General features: G+C 33.9%; 1 non-coding gene across 1 annotated transcript; it reads right to left on the bottom strand.

The window, feature by feature from the left end:
- Positions 1-10,456: 10,456 nt before the first annotated feature.
- Trnag-ucc lies at positions 10,457-10,528 on the bottom strand. The gene has a single exon. It is a non-coding gene; the product is annotated as a tRNA-Gly (tRNA).
- Between the last annotated feature and the right edge of the window lie 346 nt (positions 10,529-10,874).

Here is a 10,874-nt window from a genome sequence, read left to right as displayed (position 1 = left end):
TTTTTGTGAAATTATTAAAATTCAGTCAACCGTGACCATGGGACCTGCAAAGGGCCCGAAACATTAGTTTGTTTGAAAAAACAAATATACGCGATTTAAATCCGGAAAAATAGTTTCATTTCCTGTGTGAACAATCGCGAAAACCTAAGAACTCGATAAATTATTAAAATTCAAATTATTTTTGTACATAACGTAACATAACAGGTACAAAGGTAACCATTTGGCAAAAAAGAACTATTTAAAAGCAATATAAAATATCAAATATGACGGTACTCTAACGCTCTACTGCCTCATGATTGGTTAAAATATAAGCGGTACTTGGCCAATCACGGACATTTCCATTTTATGTCTTTGCACATTGACTTACAATTATATGGACGTCGGGTCTGCGCTAAAAAGTGCCCGAACTTATAGGGCGTTAAAATCGTATACAGAGCGTCATTCACGCTGTAGTGTTCGTTTGTTGGACTGACAGCGAAGCAAGCAAAATTAGACAGTACTGCGATGACATTACAATTTAAATCTAACGTTTTAGCTTTTTCATATTCCTTTACATGTCACTACGTTTAAATAGCTACGTTTAAATAGGTTGACTTGGGACATTTTTTTCGTGGTTTTTGTATTAGACCCGTCGTCCATTTATTTGTAAGTCAATGTCTTTGCATTTTTGTTTTGGAGCGTTTGTTTGGCTTTCATATAAGTTTGTTGTCGTGATTGTTAACAAAATAATCTTTAAATATTGTTTGTGTTTCACTATTTTAATTTTCTCGTAGCAAAAAATATTGTACAATCATTACATAATGAGGTCTTAAAATTTCGTACAACATAAGGCATGTTGTACGAAATTTTTGTACCTAAAAGCTCAACATCCAAGTATTCTTTCATAGTATTGCCAATACAAAACAAAAATCCGTCCACATTTTTATTTCACTTCACAAAGATCATTACTAAAAAATACGATAATCCTGCACGTTGAAGAAGGTTCACAGCCCTTGAAAAACTTGTGAGGTCCCCAACCCGTATTCAACCCTTTTGTTATAGAAGCCCCGTGCCGAACAACGAAAAAAATAATAAGTCAACAATATTGAAACATTTTCAATTTTTTATTCGAATTTGAAGCTTAGCGGTCGTTGCTTTGTCTTAAATATAAGAGCTATTTATAATGTAGCTTGTTTGTTCTCTGCAAGGTTTTTTCATTTGACCTCTATATAGCACGGGAACTTTAAAGTATTTACCTGGATTAGAGTACATCAACTTACAATTACGTGATTGGTAGGAATGTATCTATTTATTATTTATATAATAATGGAGTGTTCAAATGTGTTATTATCGATAATTGTTACTGGAAATGTAAATAAAAAAATACTATTTTATACAAATTTGGTAACAACAGAGCCAAGGGAAGTACTGCCACCTTACCTATTTCTGCCGATAAGCAGTAATGTGAGGCAAGGGTGCTGGTGAAATTACAGGCACAAGGGACTTGTCAACATTGTGTCTTAGGGTGACGCAGTGACTCTGAATGATTGTCCGGGCTCTCCGGTACGATCGTGGTACGGTGAGCGTCCGATACGCCTTCACGGATGTCTCTGGCAGGCCCGATCTCCGGGGATGGATTCGCCGGGGCTTGTGGTAGCTGCAGACGCGAACATGTTGGTCTGCTTCGATGGTTTGTGGCCGAGGCGTCTGTCTCGTGCGCAAGTAGCGCGTCTAAGTGGCTATCTAGACGAGGGCCTAAGGCGAGGAGACGCGCGGGGCACGTGTGTTGTCCTTTAAGTTGGAAGCTATGTCCAGACATTATCACAAGACACTACGACCGCCATCTCCGGTATTAGCCCGGAGAGCTAGTAGAGGATGAGCTATACATTCTCCGGTCCCTCCAGCCGAGTAGGTTTCTGATAACTGGAGAGACGCTTTGGCGTCGGGAGGTAAGCGTGCCTATAGCTCCTTCACCAAAAAGAAGATTTGGAAGAGGATTTTAGAGTCAACGGCTTAGCGGTAGCAACCGTTGTTGCGCAATTCACAACGGGAAATGAACGTGCCTGCAGCTCCGGTACCTATCTGGAAAATAAGGAGAGTACTGTACGTGTACCCGGGGCGGCTCACCGGAGGTACTAACCTCTCGAGAACCGGATGAAGTCATTGAGAACGGTCTGCGACAACCCTGTACACTGGCTGATCTGGGGTCAGAAGGTCCCTGTGTTTGGTTATGGTGCCCCTCCCGCATAACCAAGAGGATGGTAGGAAGCATCACTACGGGACTGCTCCAGATGACATTGCAACTGATATGAGTAGGCGTGTCACTGTCTATCAGGCGCACAGCGTGTTTGTGAAAGTAAAGTATTTGAATTGACTCGGAGTCAACAATTATCCTCCATTTTTTAAACACGTATGTGTACTGCAGTGGGCGTTGGTCCAAAGGCTTAATTTATAAAATCCCCTCTGTGCGAATCATAGTTACCAGTTTATAATAGGACTTGAGAAAACGCAGTGAATGTTGCAATTTTATGATTTATTTGATTTGATTACAAAACAACAAAAAAAAATTATTGGTTTTTGATTTGATTTCGGTAAAATCGATAACAGTAAAATGGCAACTCGAGCGGCAGTAATGGAGGGGGCTATGAGTAATCCAATAGAGAAATAGACGGTACAATCGACGAAACCTTTTATTTATAAAACAACGTATTATTAGTGGACCATTTTCTTTCAAACGCGTTTTAAATATATAGGTATTTTTCACAAACGTCTATTGTATGAAATGAAACAATGATTTATTAGACTTTGTGTTTATGAAGCATTAATTGACATAAATTTTTATACACATCTGAAAAATCAACAAAAAGTGAGATCCGAGCTTTGTTCCAATTTAGCCGACTGGTTCTGTAATTTGGACCACGGGGTCGCTAAATTGAAATTTAATAGGCTCTGAGGTAAAAAGAATAAAAATTCGAATGAAACACAATATGACTTACATAATAATTAGTCTAAGTAACAAACCTACTAGCTCTTTACTTAAGTCAATTACCGCAAATGTCAGGTTTTTGAGTACATAGTTCTTGATTCCGATTATGGACCCGTGTACACTGTGTCAACTTGGATGTTCTTAATTATGATAAGTTCTGTTGCATTTAGCAAATTCAATATCCTTGTCCTCTTTACGAAGGCTTTGAATATCTGAATCGTCCAAGACCATTTGAACATCCATACATTTCACACTCTTGGTCCATATTAACCCACAATGTTAATGTTATATATTATAAAAAACAAGTCTAATAAAATTTACTCTATAAATGTAGGCAATCGTTTCATATAAGTTAATTACACATAAATTACATTACATTCTGGGCTGTAAATTAAAAACACTGGATGCTTACCTTTAAGTTAACTACACTCATAGCACGGGTCTATGGAATTTACATTAAAAATAACACAATACGATTTTTCAAAACAAAACACTGACGTTTCAATATCACAACAAAAACAACATGGCCAATATGCAATGAAATAAGACGCATATCGCTGGGTTATACCAATAAAACAATTACAAAAATACGTTTTGAAGTATGAGGGTGGTCCAATTTAGTTGCTGGTCCAATATCCCATACTTTCCCCTGTATGATAAAAAGTACCCGATTTTATTGTATGTGAATTGCCAATCCGTAATTTGACGACCTTGGTGTCTCAACGATTTGGACTATACGCACTAGATGAGGAAGTGCCGGGTTCGATGCCCGGTTGGACTAATTTGGAAATAACTTTTTTAAATTGATTCTTGTTTGGATGTTCTGGGTAGAGTGAACGCCATTGCTCTGGTACACATAGTACTTTAAATATCCCAGTCTGTGACCAGGTAATTAGACTGTTATGGTTATCATTTCCCAAGTTTAAAACTTACATATTAAAAGTATTTTATTTGAAAAGTCAAGTCAAGTTACAAAATTGAAGAATACCTGCTAGATGAAGATGTATGGAAAGACGACGTGGCTCTAGATTCCACAAAACTTGCATCTAATGTGTATTCCATAGCATTTAAGTTTATTTAAAAAGAGCAGTCTCTAAAAAATATTGCTCGTTCTTCCCCGGGAAGTCAGCACAGTGAACGAACAGTAGCTTAAAAAATGACGTTTCCAAGCGCAAATTTATTTTACCTATAGAATAAATTATTTTTTATTTTAGTCGTTTTACTTCTTTTTATTAAAACGTGTAAATTGCGCTACATAGAAAATGGAATTTATAAAAATTATTTTTGTTAAAATTCATAAAATTGCCATCATAATTTTACAAGTATGGTTGCAAAGTTCCTAATAACGTTAAACAAACCAGTGCCATATACATACTTTTAAAAATTATTTCACAAATTGCACTCTCATTAATAAAGTGACATTATAAATTACCATTTTTGAAGAATTGATAAAATAAACATAATTTTAAAAATAAAAACAGAGAACAATGACGTCGACAGATCTGTAAAAAGTATATTGTCTACTCATTTCAAGGGCTCCATCCTCAGCGGCGGGACGTTAAAAAAAGGCTGTGGTATGAATTGTAACCGGCCAATAACAACATCCGTTTATTCCACGAACTTCGCATACTTATACATTGTACCGAGGGTTTGAAATAGAGTAATGTAAGGCACAGAGATACCTACTTATGGTTACGACTTGGTTCTGTAAGGGTCAATGCATCGTCCCAGCTAACCATCGTATATCTTTATATTTTTTTTATTAAGTGTTTTGGCTTGGATACAAGGCCTTTGAGCCATGTCTTCGTTTAATTTTCCATTGTGGTTCTAATACATTATGTTTTCACTTTCTCTTAAATAACTTCACTTATTTCGGTTTTTTAAATAATCTTAAGTGGCGGGAGTCAATATTTATGTTTTCATTTATACTTAAATCACATCTATATCTATGTATATCTTCTATGACTTTGAACAAAAACTTTGAATTTGTAATTATCGGAATTTTTCGGGTAAAGTCTTTTGTAATTTGGTTTAAAATAAGGAATGTAGTTTAAACTTTCTTCATCACTATTTCTTTCTTTCTTTTTTCTTCATAATATATTTAAAATAAAAATAATCTTTGTAAAGGCTGTACATGTAACTTCAAAAGCCCGCCATTTTTCTTTTAGATGTGTGAAGTCATTTACTATTCAATTATTATTTTTATTTTCTTTTTATATTCGCCTTGGAGCCTTATGTCATACAATATAACTTGTAATGTATATAACCATGTGTTCTAATATAGCAATTATTATTATAATTTTTGTATCAAAGTTTCATTGGTTTGTGTTGTACATAACAATTTTTTAAATTATTTATTCTTCAGTAGTTTATTACAAATGCATCATCACTTCTCAGTTCTTTTTAGTAATTAATGGTAACGGTGTTGGTGACACAGTAATTACATATTTACTGTAAAAAAAAATTTCTTATAAGTTTTAATTGTGTCTACTGTTTGTTGACCCAAATAAATAAAAACAAATTGTTATAAAAGTAAACATTTAGCAATACGTAAGTAAATTTTTTGTCCTTCGAGGCGGCTAAGCGCATTGGCGACTGTACCCGTTTCGTATTCGTTTAGAAATCGAGACTATACAAATCTAGAAAACTCGGACCCACTTCAGATGTCGCTTGTGAATCCGAAAAATTCGAATATCGCTTGTACATCTAGAGATAAAAATGATCCCTGTGACATTTCGGACCGTCATTTCTCATATTCGGAACTGGTACGAATCGGATGTAGTGCGCAGCGCTTTTAGGCGTCTAATTAGTCATAATGCCAAATAGATTACAAATTTTCTGCATTTATATTAATTTATTATTATTTATTTATTGAGTATTGCCTAAAGTAGTCATCAGCTTAAAAAGGCAACAAATAATTACGAAACTCAAAACGTAAAACTTATACTAAAAATTAATTCATATAAAAACTGTAACTACAGAAACCCGCCAATTTCATTAAAAAATAAATTTATTTTCTTTTTTTTGTGCGTTCATAAAGGACAGGCTAGGGTCAAAGACCATACGTCTTAAGTGGCGAGTTAACGACTCTGATCTAATGAAGTCTTTTTTTATAACATCAAGTGACTGATGGTAAGCTACATGCATGTCCATAACAGTTACAGTGCCACTCAGAGCTTTAAATTGCAAAGATCTGAGGGGCACTACCACTGCGCTACCCTGAGACATAAGTTGATAAGTCCCATGTGCCTGTAATTTTAACCGGCACCCTTACCCTTCAAAACAGTTATGCTGACATTACTGTTTTGCGGCAGAAATAAGTAAGGTGGCAGTACTACCCTGGACGAACTCTTACACAAGGAGCTCTACTGCTACTAAACAAAGTCTTTTGTAAACGTCTTTATTATAGTTTAACTTCATTAAATATTATTTTTCTTATGTTGGTTATGCAGCATCGGAATAAATCCATCAAGCCAAATCGTCAAATATTTTTTTAAGTACTATATTTAAAATATTTGCTACTTTGAATATATTTAGCAAATATTTTCGTGTATAATTTGATTCATATGTCTGCAATGCTGGCAATTATGTATGCATATGTGTTTATGTTTACAGATATTCATGTTGACAGTAAAATATTATGAATAAAACAAAATCGAAACGAACCACAACTCAAGATTAGCCGTTTGATGTATGTATGTATGATAATTAGTAAGGCTAATTAAACTTAGAGGACAGAAAAAAATAAAGCAAAAAGTGAAATGCGCATTTATTTTTTAATAAAAAAAAATTCAGCACAGCTGATTTTCACTCGTCACAACTCGCTTCTTGCACTAGACCAGCAAGCGGACTGCATATTGAACACCAAGTACGTATACAGAGGCTCTCTGTGTTACATTTTATGTAAAAGGCACAAAAAATCAAAAATTGTTATTAAAAAATTCAAAATTTTATTTATTTAGTGTTACTAAGGGACCACGGACCAAATGCTATTCGATTTCTGCACGTAATTAATTACCGATATTGGCTGTAAATATTGTGACTGTTGTTGTTAGGAAGAGTAGTGCAGTTTTGTCTATGGTCTTTTCTCAACTATCTTATGAAGAGTTGTTTAAATGATCCATTAGACCTACGTACACGCACGTGGAAAACAAAATAGAATAATTTTATTTCATTGCGGTAAACAAAGAATGAATTACAAAGCTTCGTGTTCGACGTCGAACGTAAGTCTTAATTAGGTATTTAAATACTCCACTACTGCGAATCTGAACCAAAATGATCTCTATGACGTAAGATACTCTATGCACACCCTATTTAAGATGTAGACACAAGTATAGGCGCCCCCCTGCAAGGGGTGTTCTCCCTTCAGTCGGCGCGGCGCTGCGCCGCATGACGGTTGCCAACGGGCAGTTTATCCGAGTGACAAAAATAACCACCAAAAACCAGCCACATATGATTTTTGTTATCTAATTTCCATTTCCAAAAATAAATATTTTTCTTTTCTGTGTCGTTTCAAAAGAAAATGTATAGGCGTTCTAAATTTAAAATCGCATTGCGGTTGACTTTAAAGCGTCTGGCTTTGGCATTACAACAAAAATTCATTTGCCTAACTACCTTTCTTTTTTCATTTTTTTAATGTGTGCGCTTTAGAATGGAGTAATGTGGTCAATTTGTGAATGCCTTGGATAATGACTGATTTATTACAAGTAAGTTTTATCGATTGTTACTTTCTTTACTTAGCTTTTGTATAGTGTTCTCTGTAATCTTGAGACTCACTAAAAGAACCTTGAGATTTTTTTGTGGGTCTATCTCTACATAAGTTGATATAGAATGCATTAGTTAGTGTACATAAGTGACATAAAATACGATCAACAACCATCGGTCGGAACTTTGGAACGTCTTAACGTCAATGGCATAGAGTTCAATTTACAAACTATTTTAATAAAATGAACTTATTGAACATCTTTCAAGATGCTATTTCTTTTTTTCGTAGCCAGAAAGTGTAACGGTCAAAAAATATTTACTGAGACCTATGTACATTGTGGTTGCTGTATTTACCTTAACGATATTGCCTAGATAGTTTTAAAAGTAGACTAAAGAAGGATCCACTATCTTTCTATCAGGTGAGATTGTAGACAAAGATATATTAATTAGTCACTAACTTCCCGCGTTGGGTTACCGCATTGCCCAAAATATTTCCTAATAAAATGCCTGTATGCAGAAGTCTAGCCGTAAAAGATAGTTGAATCAGTCATCTGATTAATGAAAACGTCAAAAAATCTAATTTCTAAGAAATTGTTCAGGATTCTTATTTTCGTACGAATTGTCAAAAAGAATCATCTGAAGAGTCCAGAGAAAGAATGATCAAACTCACTTGAAGAGAACTTTAGGAAAAATTAATTTTTATTTTGGAAAAATGTTGTGTGTGTAAAAAAAACATGCAGAAATGCTACCTGAAATAAAGTCAATGTTCACATAATGTGTGTAACCGTATGTAATCAATTTTACCTAAAAAACCTTTATAAATCTTATTAAACTTTTCTACCATATAGTCTCAAACATTTTATGCCTCAAACAAAAACATAATTTTTCAGAATATTCAACCTTATTGCCTTTTCCTGATTTAGGCAAATACGTTCAGCGTTTAACGAAGTAGATGGTGCATATTGATGATTAGGCTGATTTATAAGTTCTACAGTAGACGTACAAGCGGCTACAGCGCCGCTGTACCCCCAAAATGGGCACCGATTTATACGCTATGGGTCCTACAATGGTCGTAAATGTGTGTTAGTACGAAGATACAAAGGAGCGCACATTAACCGCTTGCATAAAGCGGTAAATATGTGCCTAAGTAATACAAATGTGCTATGCGATAATGTGCGCCTAAGTATCTAAATAAGTTTATGTTTTAAGTGACTTTGATCGCTTTTTCTTTGGTCTCTTCATATGAATGTTCTCTTAGGTAATAAATTACCTAAATGATTATCACTAATATCAGGTTTCTTACCACGGTATGACTTCTTTTTATTTTCCCGATTGACTGAGTCAACCCGTGACCATGGAGCGTGCAACCGTTCCGAAATATCGGGAAAATAAAAAGAAGTCATACCGTGGTAAGAAACCTGATACTAGTGATAATCATTTAGTGAATAACCACGAAAGTCTTAAAATCTATATAATAAATTACCTTACAAAATCGCCGTTAAAAAAAATCTCTGTAAAAGAATTTATGAACTTTAAATTGTAACGAATTCAGTATTTTCTATTTTTATTCTAATTTTTACCGCAATAACATACTCTTGTATAATTGTTATCAACTTATGACGATCCTTGATGGAGAATGATATTTGATATGTAATTTAATGACAACAATATTATATAATGAATTGTTAATTTCCTAATTATTGTGTGCTTTTCTTATAATTTTCCTTTTTGTCTGACGATCTCAATATAATTTCTTATACTTTGACATGTAGTGCAATTTATACTGTAATGTTATATTTGAGAAATAAATTAATCTGAATCTGAATCTGAATCTGTTAGAAATGTGACATAGCTTTTCTCTACAAAATACGATTGTTATTATTATTATACATATAGTTGATTCACCAACTCTGTTAAATTTATAAATAAATTTCGTTTGAATAAAAAGAATTACGAGAAACAGTTTTTTCAACGTTCGTTATCTTTACACAATAATACTTTTTGAGTTTGACACGGATATTTTTAGTATCTCGGGATAAGCATCCACAGCAAATTATTTAGTAGTAATGACACGGCTTAGCGGCCTAGTGGGGTGAGTCGAAGCCTGTAATCGTAGGTTCACATCCCGGTTAATTAATTTTGTTATAATTTTCTTTAGTTTTATGTACTAATTTGTTTAAGCACCTATATGGTTAACCATTCGCTTTTGATTAAAAAATGCGTTTATTTTGTATTATATAATATTTAAGACCGTTCAACCTATTTTATTAACATTTAAGTGTAATATTTGATACTCATTGTCTATAGCATAGTTCAAATTTTTTCTGTATTAATAATTCATATTGTAATGACTTGTCTATACCAAACAAAACCACAAATTTTGCTATTGTTAGGCGAGTTAGAAAAAATCTAAAAATAACGCGTCTTAAAACTAATTGTGATTACAGCTTTATCAAATTTTTTTTTCAAATTTTGTATTTATAAAACTAATATTATAAATACAAAAGTAATTCTGTTTGTTACGTATTCACGTCTAAACCGCTGAACCAATTTTTAATAACTTTTGGTGTACAGATACATGGGACCTATGAAAAGGACTATTTTTGTTACAAAAATAAATCTTAAAGTGGTTTAATAGGGAATGAAAGTTTGGATGGACACGCAATAAAACTATGATAATATGAATAGTATACAGTAGGTTACTCAAATAACCTACTTAATTATTATATATTTTATTACAAACGTTCGCCGTTATAAACCTGTGAAGGAAGCGTAGACAAAAAAAAATGCGTTGGCCGAGAATCGAACTCGGATCAACTGCTTGGAAGGCAACTATGCTAACCATTACACCACCAACGCATGTGGTTATCGATCTAAAAATATCTATTCATTATAGTTGATTTTAATTTAACGTTCCAGTATTGAGCCTCGTTTGGACTAGGCTAGTTTAGATTAGCAAGTAGTTAACTAATTCAAAATCGACTTATACCACGATTATTTATTAAAGAAACAGTAAAGTTCCTTGTGAAATAGTTCATCCAGAGAAGCGCAGTCACTATATTTATTTATACCACCAAGTGGTAAAGTTAGCATTACTGCGTTCCGGTTTTGAAGGGTAAGGTACTGATGAAACTATAGTCAACTTTATATGTCTGAGGGTGACAGACGCAGTGGTAGTGCCCCTAAAGACTTTAAATGACTGATT

The sequence above is a fragment of the Hyposmocoma kahamanoa genome, unplaced genomic scaffold (assembly GCF_003589595.1).
Source record: "Hyposmocoma kahamanoa isolate Upper Pololo Valley unplaced genomic scaffold, ASM358959v1 173756, whole genome shotgun sequence".
NCBI lineage: Eukaryota > Metazoa > Arthropoda > Insecta > Lepidoptera > Cosmopterigidae > Hyposmocoma > Hyposmocoma kahamanoa.
The sequence above is the reverse complement of the archived record's forward strand: the minus strand, read 5'-3'. Positions and strand labels throughout refer to the sequence as shown.